This window comes from Bos mutus, chromosome 5 (assembly GCF_027580195.1).
Source record: "Bos mutus isolate GX-2022 chromosome 5, NWIPB_WYAK_1.1, whole genome shotgun sequence".
Lineage (NCBI taxonomy): Eukaryota > Metazoa > Chordata > Mammalia > Artiodactyla > Bovidae > Bos > Bos mutus.
This window is the reverse complement of record NC_091621.1, coordinates 103,223,653-103,239,103: the sequence shown is the minus strand read 5'-3', so window position 1 is coordinate 103,239,103 and position 15,451 is coordinate 103,223,653. Positions and strand designations below refer to the sequence as shown.

Genomic DNA, 15,451 nt, shown 5'->3' with positions numbered 1-15,451 from the left:
TGTTGAGGACTCTGACCTGCCCCGTCCCAGGCCCACGGGCCCCTGCACTCTGGCCATCATGGAAAGGCAGGGAGCCTTCGTTGGTGTGACGGTGCTCTTGTCCTGGCTTCCCGGTGGCTCAGTGATAAAGAATCGCCTGCAGTGCAGGAGACTCAAGTTCGGTCCCTGGGTCGGGAAGATCCCCTGGAGGAGGAAATGGCAACCCACTCCAGCATTCTTGCCTGGAGAATCCCCTGGATTGAGGAGCCTGGCGGGCTACAGTCCATAAGGTAGCAAAGAGTCGGACACGACTGCCAACTGCATACAGCAGCGCAGTCGTCTCGGTCGGCGTGGGCTGCTGGGGCTGAGCCGCTCTGGCTTCGTGGCCGCCACATTCATTTCTCGCAGTCCTGGTGGCCGAGAGGTCCACGGTCCAGGCCCTGGAGGCAGATTCTGTACCTGCTGAGGTTCACAGACGGCGCCTTCCTACCGTCCCCCGCAGCAGGAGCGGGAAGCCCCTGGGCCCTTTCTGAGGGCCCTGCCCCCACGTGGTCTGTGGCAGCTGCTCTGCTCGATGGGATGTTACCCTGCTTGGTCACCGCGTGATGCCACCCGGCCCTCTGCAGGGGGGAAGGCCTCTCTTCCCACAGGTTTTCTCGTGGGTTCCGTATTGGCCCTAAGCAGTCAGTAGAGCACCCCTGTTTGCATGTGAGAGACTGAGACTCGGGGGAGGAGGAGGGCCTGCCTGAGGCCCGCCCCCCCCCCCTCCCCCGCACACCCCTGTCACTGTACGGGCCGGGATGGGCACGCCTAGAGGCGTGCTGCGGGTAGTCACGTGTGACCCAGCTGGGGAGACAGGGAGATTCCTGATGCGCAGAGGTGCAGGGTGGGGAGACGAGAGGTCACGCAGGTCGGCCTCAGCGCGGGGCAGGACACACGGCGGTGTCACGAGAGGTCACGCAGGTCGGCCTCAGCGCGGGGCAGGACACAGGGCGGTGTCACGAGAGGTCACGCAGGTCGGCCTCAGCGCGGGGCAGGACACAGGGCGGTGTCAGGAACGCGGAAGCGCTGCACTTGGTGTCGGGAAATGAAGAAAGCCGTGTCTTCTGAGTCTGTCGTGAGGGGTGAAGCGCTGCCGGGCGAGCCTCTGGTTCTGGTTGTGAGCCGGCTCCTGAGACGCTAACGCAGACTGAAGGCTTTCAGGTGAGGCTCAGTCGGTACTCAAATTGGTCTGAAAGGGAAAAAGTTCAGGTTGGCGTAAAGTGCTTAAAAAATGAGATGTCCTTTTTCTTTGCATAAGAGAGTCTGAAAATTCAGTTCAGAATGTCTTTTTAAAGCTGCGTTTTAGTGGGTGTGTCGTCTTAGGTTCTAGAAGTAGGAATAACCACATAGGAAAGTCGGCAGCTGTCGACGGTCAGTCACCTTGCCCCCGGGTCCCGCCTCTCGGGACAGAGGCGTATGGGCACCAGGGTTAGATCAGGTCACGGCCATGCTTTCCCACTGACTGGCAGAATGATCTGGGCCATTTTCCCCCCCAAACTTCTTCAAGAGTTAGTTTCTCCACCTGTGGTTGCTCTTCAGTTGCTAAGTTGTGTCCGACTCTTTGCGATCCTTTGTGGACTGCGGCACACCAAGCTTCTCTGTGTCCTGGAATTTGCTCATGTCCATCGAGTCAGTGATGCCATTCAAACATCTCATCCTCTGTCATCCCCTTCTCCTCCTGCCTTCGCTCTTTCCCAGCATCAGGGTCTTTTCCTGTGAGTCGGCTCTTTGCATCAGGTGGTCAAACTATTGGAGCTTCAGCTTCAGCATCAGTCCTTGCAATGAACACCCAGAACTGATTTCCTTTAGGATAGACTGGTTGGATCTCCTTGCAGTCCAAGGGACTCTTAAGTGTCTTCTCCAACACCACAATTCAAAAGCATCAGTTCTTCTGTGCTCAGTCTTCTCTATGGTCCAGCTCTCACATCTGTACATGACTACAGGAAAAACCATAGCTTTGACTATTCGGACCTTTATCGGCAGAGTGATGTGGGTCTAAATGGTGCTCGCCGGCATCTGGCTTTGAGAGGTGGTCCTGTGAGAGGGGTCTGGGCAGGGCGGCAGGCTTGCCTGGCTCTGGTGCTGATTTCCATGACGGCCTGCCCCAGCGGAGCGCCCACGCCTCTCTGTGCTCAGGCAGCGAGGATGCAGACACTCGCGTTACCCGTTCAGCGGTTATCAAGTCATAGGCCTTTCTCATGTTGCTACATCTTCATAACCATCATTTGTAATGGCTGTGTAATGTTTTGAAAATGATCTTTATTTAAAATTGTTATTAAAACTGTATATCTGTCTAAATCAACATCTAATTTATATGCTTAATCAAAACTATAGCATTCAAAATATGTACTCTAAATCCAGAAGCAGATACGTTGTTCTTCGAGATTCTGCGGGAGGGAGCGGGGTGAGAGCACTTAAATTGGGAATTGGTGATTTCACTCATATTCTTTGCTTACTAGTTTTTCTTTTTAATTGAAAAATCTACATCATGCAATGTTAAACCTTCACACGGTCCCTAAGGGCCTACATGATGACAAACAGATCTCGTGCCAGCAGCTCCCCTCCTGGCTCTCACCTCCTTTCAGAGGTGCTCTGTGTGAATTCAAGTGAGTGTATGTGTGACCTGCTCATTGTGAATTACAAGTGGACATGCGTGGCTCTCACCTGCCCCCCCCTCACTTCATGCACGGTGGAGCGCCTGAGGATAGGCGATGCCTGGCACACATGTGGTCATCACCTCATTCACGAGTGTCAGCGTGTCCTGTCAGTCGTCAGCCGTTCCAGCAAGTAAAATGCTCTTTCTTAAAGAATCGAGGTGAAGTTCACTCACACATAGGTTAGTCCGCGTGTTGGAAGAGCCCCGCTGAGTGTTCCCGGTCTCACCCGTCTGCCCGAGGCCGTGCTGCGTCTCGGTTGCTGCTCCCGGGCTGCCCTGGTGGTGGTGCGTGGGCTCCTCACTGCGGCGGCGTCCCTTGCTGGGGAGTGCAGGCTCCAGGGTGTGTGGGCTTCCGCAGCTGCAGCGCGGGCCCCGTCGTTGGGGCTCCCAGCTCGAGAGCACAGGCTCAGGAGTTACGGTGCACAGGCGCACGGCATGTGGGATCTTCCCGGGCCAGGAATTGAACTGGTGTCTCCTGCACTGGCAGGCAGGCTACTTCCCACTGAACCGCGATCAAGCACCTCCCACCGCACAGAGCAGTGGTGGCTGGTGCAGTGCTGTGCAGGCACCTAAAGGTTCTGCCCCACCTAAAACACCCTTAGTGGGAACAGAACAGCATGTGATCCAGCGGTTCCACTTGCGGGTGTTTATCCAAAGGAAATGAAAACAACTCAAAAATAAACGTGTGCGCCCGTGTTCATCGCAGCCTTGTTTACAATAAACCAAGACGCAGAAATAACCTAGGTGCCTGTCAGTGGACGAGTGGAGAAAGACGGTGTCAGACTCACGCAGAGGGATGTTACTCAACCGTAAAAAGAATGAGGTGCTGCCATTTGCAGCAAATGGCTGGACGTTGAGGGCATTATGGTAATGAAATAAGTCAGAGGAAGGCAAATTCCACACCATCTCACTTATTTGTGGAATCTAAACCAAAAACGAGCAACGGGGCTCATAGACGCGGAGAGTAGACCTGTGGTTTCCAGAGGTGGGGGGTGGGGGATGGAACGGGGGAAGGGAGTCAAAATATAAAGTAGTCCAGATATAAAATACATTTCAGGTATTGCATATTTGACAGTGGCTAAGAACCCTAGACATCCTCATCATAAGAAAAACCAATTTTGTGACTGTTTGGTGGTGGATGTTAATGAGATTTATTGTGGTGACCATTTCAAATACAGGTATTGAATCACAAAACCATGCTGTAATATACCAGTTATACCTCAATCAAAAATGTTCTTAATGCAGAAGAATTGTCAGGAGGCTGGTCCTCAGGAGGTCGTTGATGTTCGGTTTAGCAGCGGTTAAGTGGTGGCGGATTCTTACTGGTGTAATCCAGCGAGGAGCCAGGTCTTCCCTCTCTGGGCCGCCCCTCTTCAGGCGCGCCTTCCGGTTAGACGTCCTTCAATTACACGTTCGGTTACCTCCCGGAAAGTACGGTAGGTCAGGCCTGTGACTGCCCGCACGTGAGCAGCTCAGACGCTTTCTCCTTCGTATCATTGGCATCGGGCTCGTAAGGGAGGCTGGGTTAGTGTGTGAGCAGCCGGGCCTGCTGAAGCCGCAGCGCTGCATGGCCCCCTGGTGGGGGGCTCGTTCCCTTCTGCTTCCCTAGAGCTGGTCCTGGGGGTGTGCCTGGGCAGGCGACCAGCGCGGTCAGAGCACGGAGGAAGGCCGGGGCGCAGAGCTGAGCCCTGACAGCGGACAGCACCTGCGGGAGCCGTGTGCCGTGCCGGCGCTGTCTCGGGGGCCCCCAGCCAGCAGAGCCGCCGCAGAGCAGGGACGATGGTGGTAGGAGGAGCCTGGGGTGCCGGCGGGCCGATGTTGGGAGGTCTGGCCCATCAGAAGGAGGAGTTGGGTTGGGAGGCGCCGTGGTGGGTCTGGGAGAGGAACGATGAGAACCGCGCGCACGGGAGGCTCATCTGGCTCTTGCTCCTGTGCGCTAACCCCGCTGGGGGCCTGCCGGTGGTTGCGTAGGGTGACACTCGCAGATGCAGCTTCAGGCCGGTTGGCCGTACTTTGAACCCCAGCCATTTGGGGCTCCTGTGCATTTGGGGGTCTGAAAGGAGTTTGGGCTCCTTGCCCCCCACTCCCGGGGCACTGGCCCTTTCTTCTCTGCACACTCTGTGGTTGCAGCAGGCTCAAGCCTGATGGGGCTGTTTGGAGTTGGCTGGGGGTGGGAAACAGACCCGCAACGTTCAGAGTCCCGGGGATCACAGGAGGCCCCCTGGGGCAGCTGGCCCAGGAGGCGTGTGGCCTCCTCGGCTCCGGGAGGTCCCAAGCTTGGTTGCTTTGTCTGACGCTTGGCCTCCATCTGCCTCCATGGGCCTCCCTGCTGGCCGGTGAGCCGCTCCCCTCTGCTGGGCCGCCCCACTGGGGCTTCTGCCTTCGGCCTGCCGGAGGCGCTGTGTCGTGCGTGCCTTTGAGACCCCAGGTTTCAGTGGATGCGGAAAGGACCAGGCGAAAGGCTCCTAGTGTTTTAAAGATGCCGCCAGCTCGCTCACTTCTCTCGGTGGATTTCTTGATCCTTGTTTCATTATCTACTGCTGTTAAATTTAGGAACAGCCGTCAGTTTACAGGAAAATGTTCCCTAATCCTTGTAAACTTAAATTTGCCTCTTCCAGTGTACTCTTTAGTTAGCATTTATTTTTTCTTGCTTTGGCTCCTTCCAAGCCATCTTGCGCTTTTCTGGCCCTCACTGTTCTGTGTTTCTGCTGTCCGGCTCCCCAGTGCAGAATGTCTTCTCCTCTGTTGTAGACCCCGTCGTGTCGGGACTGCCTCGTGGTGCTCACGTGGCTGCCATGGCGCATCCCTCCAGCAGTGCTCCTCATTCAGCACCCGAGGCCTCTCTGTATGCAGGTCACTGGGTCTCATTTGCTTGTCCCTTTGCTTTAATGACCTTCTCGATCAGACCATTAAGTGCTACACTCTTTTCTTCTGTTTATTCGTGGTTATTTCCTCAATAAAATAGGTATTGAATTAGTAAGATGTGAATTTCCTTGTGTGTGCCAATTCTATCAGAAGTCATTAAAACTTTCCTAGATTTAGGCCTTCTGTACTTGAACACTTCGTCCCCATCACCTTGGCCAAATATGAAAGTATAAAATCTATTTAGCAAAGTCATTTTTTGGTCTTTCCTAGGCAGCGTTTAATTTACAGTTTTTTTTCAAAAGAGATTTTACGTTTGCTTTTGGCCCACGTGGCTGATTTTTCTTGAGAGAAAGAGAGCTCTCATATTCATTTTAACTTTCTATTGTCTCCTCTGTTTTCCCTGAGCTGGAGGAAGAACCCTTTTATTAATAGTAAAAGTTGTTTCTGATGATTTCATTCAGTTAACCTCTGTGATGAGCTTCTAGTAGGTGAGGTCTGGGAGGGCCAGAGGCTTCCCCAGAGAGAAGAGACGGGGGTGCAGAGAATTTGGTGGAACATGGGAGGGTTAGGTCCCTCATGTACCTATGAGGTTTTGCAGAAGCACAGGTGAAGAGGTCATGAGTCCCCAGGGCTTCGGCGAGGGTGGGTGAGGGTGGGCCCAACGTGTGCCCTCTGAGCCACGCGGCTTCGTGACATGGGGCTGGCAGGGTGCTCCATAAGGCGGGCGCCTGCTGGGCAAGGAAGGGGCCCTGGCACCTTAGGGAGTATCTGGGTGGGAGGGGTCCTGCTGCCCTGGGGATCGTCTGGTGGGAGGGACCCTGAGCCTTAGGAGTGTCTGGGTGGTTGGGGCCCTGGCGCCTTAGGGAGCGTCTGGGTGGGAGGGGCCCCAGCGCTTCAGGGAGCGTCTGGGTGGGAGGGGCCCTGGCGCCCTGGGGAGCGTCTGGGTGGGAGGGCCCCTGGCGCCTTGGGGAGCATCTGGGTGGTTGGGGCCCTGGCGCCTTAGGGAGCGTCTGGGTGGGAGGGGCCCCGGCGCCTTAGGGAGAGTCTGGGTGGGAGGGGCCCCGGCGCCTTAGGGAGAGTCTGGGTGGGAGGGGCCCCGGCGCCTTAGGGAGAGTCTGCGCGGGTGTGGCGGCTGACATCTGAATCTCAGCGTGGGGGGCAGGACATGAGGCTGGAGGCGGAGCTGGGGCTGGGGGCTTGGAGTAGCCTCGGTGGAGAGCCAGGCTCTTCTCTGGACTTGTGTGCGTCCAGCCGAGGTTCCCTTTCACTGGTTCTGGGCAGGAGACAGCCTGGTCTTGGGGCACACTGCTGCTCGCTGTTGTCATTGTTCAGGCACTAAGCCCGCACTCTTTGCAGAGTCACACTCTTTTGCAGTCAGACTCCTGTCTGACCCCGACTGCAGCACACCAGGCCTTCCGTTCCTTTACTGTCTCCCGAAGTTGGCGCAAAGTCAAGTCCATCGGGTCGGTGATGCCATCCAACCATCTCGTCTTCTGTCGTCCCGTCTCCTACCACCTTCTCTCTTTCCCAGCCTCGGTCTCTTCCAGTGAGTCAGCTCTTTCATCAGGTGGCCCAAGTATTGGAGCTTCAGCTTCAGCATCAGTCCTTCCCATGAATATTCAGGACTGATTTCCTTTAGGATAGACTGGTTTGACCTCTTTCCCCAGGGGGTTAAAAGGGCTTGTCTCTGTGTTTTTCGGGGAGGGTGTTTATGCTCTGTGTGTGTCTGTGTGTGTGTACATCTGTGTGTGCATACGTCTCTTGTGTATCTATGTGTGTATGTTTGTGTATGTGTGTGTCTCTGTGTGTCTCTTTCTATGTGTATATATCTGTGTGTCTTTGTGTGTGTGTATGTTTGTGTGTGTGTCTGTGTATATATCCGTTTGTGTGTGTGTATGTGTGTGTGTATGTGTCTCTTTGTGTGTGTGTGTGTATGTGTGTATATATATATGTGTGTCTGTATATCTCTGTGTGTGTCTCTGTGTGTGTCTGTGTATCTCTGTGTGTGTCTCTGTGTGTGTGTCTGTGTGTGTATATGTATGTGTGTGTGTATATCTGTGTGTGTGTATGTCTGTGTGTGTGTATGTGTGTGTGTCTCTGTGTGTGTGTGTATGTGTGTGTGTCTCTGTGTGTGTGTGTGTGTGTGTCTGTGTGTGTATATATATGTGTGTGTGTATATCTGTGTGTGTGTGTCTCTTTGTGTGTGTGTGTATATCTCTGTCTGTATCTCTTTGTGTGTATATATCTCTGTGTGTACGTGTCTCTTTGTGTGTGTACATCTGTGTGTGTGTGTGTATCTCTGCGTGTGTCTCTGTGTGTGTGTGTCTGTGTGTATATATCCGTTTGTGTGTGTGTATGTGTCTCTTTGTGTGTGTGTGTATGTGTACATATAGGTGTGTGTATATCTGTGTGTGTGTCTTTCTGTGTGTATATATATCTGTCTGTATGTATCTCTTTGTGTGTATATATCTGTGTGTATGTGTCTCTTTGTGTGTATGTGTCTCTTTGTGTGTGTACATCTGTGTGTGTGTGTGTGTGTGTGTGTGTGGTCTTAAGAGACTCGGATCAAGCGTGTGCCTCTTTGTGCCTCTCACGACTCTAGCTGGTTATAAGCCACGTCCTTCCCAGGACAGTAATGTTCTCTGAAGGCTCAATTGTTAACGGCTGTGTCGTGGTCATTAAAGTACAGCCATTTCTGCCATTTGCTCATCTGTGACACATTTCTTAAGCCATTCCCCTATTATTGGTGCATTTCAGTTGTTTTCAGTTCTGGCTTTGTTTTTTATTTATTGTTATGACTGACGCTGAGGAGCACCCCGAATTGTAACTCTGCCCACCTTCCGCACTTCCTTAGCATCAGTCCCCAGCCCGGACCCGGCGTTGGCGGAGGAGCGACGTCGGCGGCCCGGACGCCGTGTCCTCGCCCGCCCCTCCGGCTCCCTGACGGGCTGGTGCTGCTCAGTGGCCGCCGTTGACTTGATTGCTCTTTGCCCTCCCGCTTCATCCACATCAGTGTTTTTGAATTGAAGTGCCCCGGGCACACAGTAATTTATTTGGACCCTTCTGATGCTGTTTCCCTGCGAGTCTGCTCCCCGACCTTCCTTCTGTTGGACGTGCTCAGGCTTTCTGCTCCCACCTTCCTGACTTCTCCTTGGCGGGTGGGCATTTTTAACACAGTCACAGCCCTTTCTTAGTTTCCCTGTCTGCTCCCTGTCTTCCTCAGTCACTTGTTCAGTCGTTCCCTCGTTGATTTATTCATCTGTGTTTTTTGGAGAAAAAGTCTGCCTGTCCTGAGTGTTGAGGAGGCCGCGAGCTGTTGATGAGCCCCCTTCCTGGGCTCGTGGGGGCCGGAGACGAGTGGGATTCCAGACCGAGCTGGAGGGGCCCCTGAGGTCAGTGCGGGGAGAGTGCAGGGTGCGGGGGAGAAGTGCTGCCCGGACAGGGGGCCGGGGGCGAGAGGCTGGGGCAGGAGGGTGAGTGGCCTGTGTGGGCGTGCACGCCTTTGCGTGTGTGCGCCTGCATGTGCGTGCCTGTGTGTGCCCCTCGGTGGGTGTGTGTGCCCCTCTGTGGGTGTGTGTGTGCCCTTCTGTGGGTGTGTGTGCCCCTCTGCGTGCCTGTGTGTGCCCCTCTGTGGGTGTGTGTGCCCCTCTGTGGGTGTGTGTGCACCTGTGTTGGTGTGTGTGCCCCTCTGTGGGTGTGTGTGTCCCTCTGTGGGTGTGTGTGTGCCCTTCTGTGGGTGTATGTGCCCCTCTGCGTGCCTGTGTGTGCCCCTCTGTGTGCCTGTGTGCGTGTGTGTGCATCCGTGTGACATGGAGTTGGCAGGTGGGTCCGGACACAGCCAGGAGGGAGGGTCTGGACCTGTGAGGTAGTTTGCATCTCGCGGGTCACTTTCCTTCTGTAAATGTGTCTCCTCCCCCGGCCGGTTTGGAAGAGTCTCCGTCCTTGGTTGGCCCCTCCCATCCCCTCTGGCCATGTTTCTCGTGTTTTTTGCACTTGAAGCTGGGGGCTCGGGTCCAGTCTGTCCCAGCGCAGCGTCCCCTGCCCCTGGGCTCCCGCTTTCTCCCGAATTCTTGATTTAGTTGGGATCAGTTAATGGTGCTTTTGGTCCAGGCCGCTGCTGGGAGCCGCCAGCATGCAAGGTGACGAGGGCCCTGGTGCTCTGACTCAGGTGAAGTGACGTTAAAGTGTGGACAGAAAGATGAGAAGTCAGCACAGCATGGTCTGGGGACAGAGCCCTCCAGGGGAAGGAGCTCAGTGGATTGTGAAGGGTGTCAGGCTGTGGACGGGGGTGGTCTGCGGGCTGGTGGGAGCCTGGCTGTGTTGGAAGACTGCAGAGCTGGCCGTGGTCTGACTGAGGCTTTTCTCTGGAGACGAGGGGACCTGGGGCGCAGTTGAGTGGTCGGGGTGGGGCAGGCTTGGTGGTGGGGAGTGGGCCAGTGGCGGAGCAGGCGGGACCAGGGTGGGGCTCAGTGGGGCGTGTTTTAAGGTGGCAGAGATGGTCCTGCTGTCGGCCTGGAGGTGGTGGATGAAGGCAGGGCCATCAGGAAGGGTCGTGAGGGCCATGGCCGGGCTGGGGGTCAGGGGCCATCCGCGGAGATGGAGGACCTAGGCAGGAAAGACGGGGTTTGGTTGGGGCACATGGAGCTCGGGGGCCCTAGAGGCAGGCACTCCACGCACTCGGCTGGGTGTGGAGACGGGTACTGCCGGGCTGGCCCCGCGCTTCCTCTTTGCCTCAGGCTAAACCCCCGAGGGTCATACTACTTTTGCCTAGATTTTGGCTTAAAATGAGGCATTTTCCTTGCAGCAGATTGAAGTTTTGTAGTCTCAGAGCGGGGTTAATGCAATTGCTGTCTGAATAACTTGATGTTGACTGCTGGACATCCGTAATACAAAAAAAAAAAAAAATCCCTTTGTCACCAGGAACTTCTCTTTCTTTTTTAAAAGCTTATTTTGGCTGTGCTGGGTCTTTGCTGTGGTGGCTCGGGCTTCTCCTGTTGCGATGCACGGGCTCAGCAATTACCATACTCAGGCTCAGTTGCTCTTTGGCACGTGAGGTCTTAGTTCCCTGACCAGGGGTTGAACCTGAGTCCCCTGCAGTGGAAGGTGAATTTTTAACCACTGGACAACCAGGGAAGTCCCTCGCAGAAACTTTTTAAAACAAGAGTTTGTCGAGGCCGCGGGACACTTCCGTTCTCTTTTCTCACTAAACGATAAGCCCTGGGCCCTCCCCTGATTAAACACTCTTCAGGGTTTGATCATGTGGATGTAACTCAGTTTACTTGGCTACCCCCTGTTGTTACAGATTTGTGTTTTCCAAACTTTTCCACTAACTGCTGCCTTAAATATGCCGGGGCTCGCGTCTTTGGTCATACTTCTGGTTGTTTTCTTGGAATACTTACTGGATGTAACAGGATCGCTTCAAAGAGTATGGCTGTTTGTAAGACATGACCGCGGTGTCTGTCTCTGCTTGTTATGGGCCGTCTGTGGTTCTGCGTCCATTTTCTGTCCTGCTTTTCCTGTGAGGACGTCTGTATTTGCGGGAGGGCTTCTCGGCCTAGACCGTTGGCCGCTGTTGTGCTGGTGGGCGGGTGGACGCCCACTGGGTGATAGGCACGCTGTGGGGCTGGAGGGTGGGGGGCTTGAAGCGCTCTGTAGTTCGGTCTCACCGTGACCTGCAGAGGGGGAGGTTTGCCCTTTCACAGCCGGGAGGATGGGGCTCAGAGGTGCCCTGTTGAAGGCAGGCTCAGCTCGACGGAGGAGTCAGCTTTTGAAGCCAGGCAGTCTGGCTCCGGGACCCACGCTCCCAGCCTCGACGCGAACTCTGCTGCTAAAGAAGGGTGACCTTAAGAGAGCCGCACACAGCTACCCCGTTTCTCTTTATTTGGTGGTTTTCCGTACCCCACTCTGTGCTGGAGAGCCGCACACAGCTGCCCCATTTCTCTTTATTCGGTGGTTTTCCGTACCCCACACTCCACTCTGTGCTGGAGAGCTGCACACAGCTGCCCCGTTTCTCTTTATTCGGTGGTTTTCTGTACCCCACACTCCACTCTGTCCTGGAGAGCCGCACACAGTTACCCCGTTTCTCTGTATTCGGTGGTTTTCCGTACCCCACTCTGTGCTGGAGAGCCGCACACAGTTACCCCGTTTCTCTGTATTCGGTGGTTTTCCATACCCCACTCTGTCCTGGAGAGCCGCACACAGTTACCCCGTTTCTCTGTATTCGGTGGTTTTCCGTACCCCACTCTGTCCTGGAGAGCCGCACACAGTTACCCCGTTTCTCTGTATTCGGTGGTTTTCCATACCCCACTCTGTCCTGGAGAGCCGCACACAGTTACCCCGTTTCTCTGTATTCGGTGGTTTTCCGTACCCCACTCTGTCCTGGAGAGCCGCACACAGCTACCCCGTTTCTCTGTATTTGGGGGTTTTCCGTACCCCACTCTGTCCTGGAGAGCCGCACACAGCTACCGCGTTTCTCTTTATTCGGTGGGTTTCCGTACCCCACACTCCACTCTGTGCTGGAGAGTTGGTAGCACTTTTTTATTGTCTCCTTTCCTGTCTTTTCGGACGTTGTGTCTGTGCTTTTGCAGAGGGCCCCAGGACCAGACTTGCTCTTCACTGTGTCCCGCTGCCTTCAGAGGAGGCGGCTGGGGTTGCCCCAGGGCGTCCGTGCCTATTGGTATCCCGCGAGGAGTGGCCGACGGCAGCCCTGTCCCGGCCCTGCCCGCCCCTCTTCTGCACACGGGCTCAGTGACACACTCCTTGCTGGGTGCCGGGGCGCTGAGGTGGAAGGAAGGCCGGGCAGCCGGGGCTCTGGCCTGTTGTGTGCTCACTGCTTGTCGAGCCTGGACGCATTCTCCAACCATCAAAGCAGTAGTCAGCGTGGTGTCAGAATGGGAGACTGTGATGATGGCTGCAGCAGATGCACACGTGTCGCAGGCGTGTCTCGGCCCCGGCCGCCTGCTTGCTGGGCTCCTCGAGCACCCTGGAGGCTGAGGAGATGGATTAGAAAGCAGGGCGTCACCTGGGATGCAGCAAGCATCTCTTCTGAGCCGGCCTGTCTGCTCTGAGGAGTTTCCCTACATCACTCGACGTGCGAGCCGCACACCGCTGGGTCTACTCTCCTTTAATCTCACCGTTAATGTGCCCAGCAGCTTCTGAGTGAGGGGGCCTCGGGCTGTCCCCTCGCTCTGCTCAGCGACGCTCAGCTTCCCTGCATGTGGACCGCGCAAGGACTGCTGTTGAAGGAGCCCGAAGCCGTTACTTTCTTATGCCCTGCTCTTGTTAGTTACCGCAGGTTCAAGTTTACTGAGAGCCTCTGCTGGGCCCCTCACGTGAGTGATCACACAGGTGACCTCAGGGCTGCTCTTTCCTGCCTGCAGGGAGGCTGTGGACAGCAGTTTCCTGGGGCTGGGGTGCTGTCTGGTTCCAAGTATCCATTACATCTTCTAGAAGAAGTGATAGTCCCTCAATCATGTCCGACTCTTTGCGATCCCATAGACTGTAGCCTGCCAGGTTCCTCTGTCCGTGGAATTCTCCAGCCAAGAATACTGGAGTGGGTTGCCATTCCCTTCTCCAGGGGATCTTCCCAACCCAGGAATTGAAGCCAGGTCTCCCACATTGCAGGCAGATTCTTTACCATTTGAGCCACCAGGGAAGCTCCTATTTCGTCTTCTGGAAAAATCCCAAATGAACCTTTTGGCCCAACCTGTACACGTTGAGGCCACCATATCCAGGATGGCTCCTGGCCCCTGGTTCAGGCTTAGGTAATTGTCGAATGAATAAATGGAAACACACAATCAGTTTCAGCTTTTTCCTTTTTTTTTTTTTTTTAGTGTGTGTGTGAAAGATTAGCTCACTGTAAAACCCGTTTTTCTTCCTTTGCCAGAAAGCCATCAACAGAGACTCCTGTCTCTATGGCGTTGTAGAGTTGATTGACATGGTTCTGTGTCCCTGGAAAGCAAATTGTATTAAAATACTTCTCGCGATTTATTTATAAGTCACACGGTTCAGCAGCGCTGTTTGGCTGGAACTGTGTTCTACCATGGCCTTCATGGATGCCTGCTCCCGCCTGGATCTCACCCGGGCCTGTGGGCTCTGACCTCGTGGAGGCGGGGGGAGGATCTGGTTCCTTACCCTGGTGCCCCCTTCCGGTGAAGGCCCCCAGCGTGGTGTCTGGGGCCAGCTCGGGCTGTGATCCTGGGCTCCGGTGCAGCCTGAGCGCGGCTGGGGAGTAAGGGTGGAAGGGTCACGCCCACGGCCTTGTTGCTGCTGCTGGAGGTCGTGTATCTAAAATGTGCCCCCCGCCCCCGCCATCGCCCATCCTGAAGACTCTCCAACCACCAGAACCCGGTTAAACTCCATCGTTCTCAGGACTTTCCCCGGTGGTCTGGTGGCTAGGACTCCATGCTTCCAGAGCAGGAGGCCTGGGTTTCATCCCTGGTCAGGAAACTAGATCCCACATGCCGTAACGAAGACCCGGTGAAGCCAAATAAATAAATGTGCTCAGTCGCTTCAGTCGTGTCTGACTCTGCGACCCCGTGGACTGTAGCCCGCCAGGCTCCTCTGTCCTTGGGATTCTCTGGGCTGGAATACTGGTGGGGGTAGCCATGCCTTCCTCCAGAGGATCTGCCTGACCCAGGGGTCAAACCTGCCTTTTCTGCATCACAGGCAGAGTCTTTACCCATTGAGCCACCTGGGAATCCTCCCAAATAAATAAATATTTAAAAATAAATCTCCTGTTCTCCTTTCTCATGGAGTTGCACTTGGAGCGCGTGCCCCAAATGGAGCTTTATAAGGGGCAGCCTGTTTGAGTCAGAGCGGCCTGTCTGCCAGCAGAGTCTCCGGGAGGCACGGGATCGTCCTGCCCAGACAGAGGGGCCGTCACTCCCGCTTGCAGACACTGGGCTTGGGCAGCCTGTGCGGCCTGGCCGTGGCTGTGGAGGGTGGCTGGGGATCTCCAGGAGGGCTTCTGAAATGTGACACAGAGCCAGGACCCTGAGACAGCCCGCCTGAAGCACGTGGGGTCCCCAGGGCAGCAGGCCACTTGCTGCGGAGAAACTGGCCATGGTTTCACTAGGGCTGGGCTGTCTTATCCACACAGAGCCTGTGAGCAGGCTGGGGCGGAGCTAAAGCACCTGCAGTTCTTCCTGCGAGTTGGTGACGGAGGCTTCCCCTTTCCAGCTCCCAGCCCCCTGCCCATCCCCAGACAGTCTTTCGGCCCGTATCTGTCCCAGCAGACCCCGCTGCTGACCCCTCCTGTGCCCTCACTGGATCATGAGTGCCCTGGGGGCAGGGTTGCCAACCCGAGCTCCTGTGCCCCCCAAAATGTGGCGCAGACCCTCCTCTCGAGTTTTTTTTTTTTCCTGTTTCAGAGTGTGTGGTGATGGGAAACACTTGTTGAGCCTGATTTCTCCATTCCCTGCTGCCCAGGACTAATAAATATATGTAAAGGAGGGTCCCCTGGAGAAGGGAATGGCAACCCACTCCAGTATTCTTGGGCTTCCCTGGTGGCTCAAATGGTAAAGAGTCTGCCTGCAATGCAGGAGATGCGGGTTTGATCCCTGGGTCGGGACGATCCCCCGGAGAAGTGAAAGGCTACCCACTCCAGTATTCTTGCTTGGAGAATCCCATGGACAGAGGAGCCTGGCGGGCTGCAGTCCACGGGGTCGCAAAGACTTGGACACGACTGAACGACTAACAGCCGCAAAGCAACAGCAAAGGTGATGAAGTTTAAAAACCAAAAACCAAAAAGGGAGCCTTGTGATTTCTCTGGGAAGGAAGGCGAAGGATCGAGAGACGAGGAGGCCAGGAGCCTTGGGGACGGTCTGCTGCCTCTCAGGCGCGCACGCCCTGCTTGTGACAGCATCCTCTTCCCGAGCGCTGCCCGCCCCCTGGGGAAGCCCGGTGTCT

General features: G+C 55.4%; 1 protein-coding gene across 1 annotated transcript in view; it reads left to right on the top strand.

Moving 5' to 3' along the window:
* Window positions 1–15,451, top strand: part of TBC1D22A (TBC1 domain family member 22A) — a 259,689-nt gene that overhangs the window by 36,718 nt on the left and 207,520 nt on the right. The window lies entirely within an intron of this gene.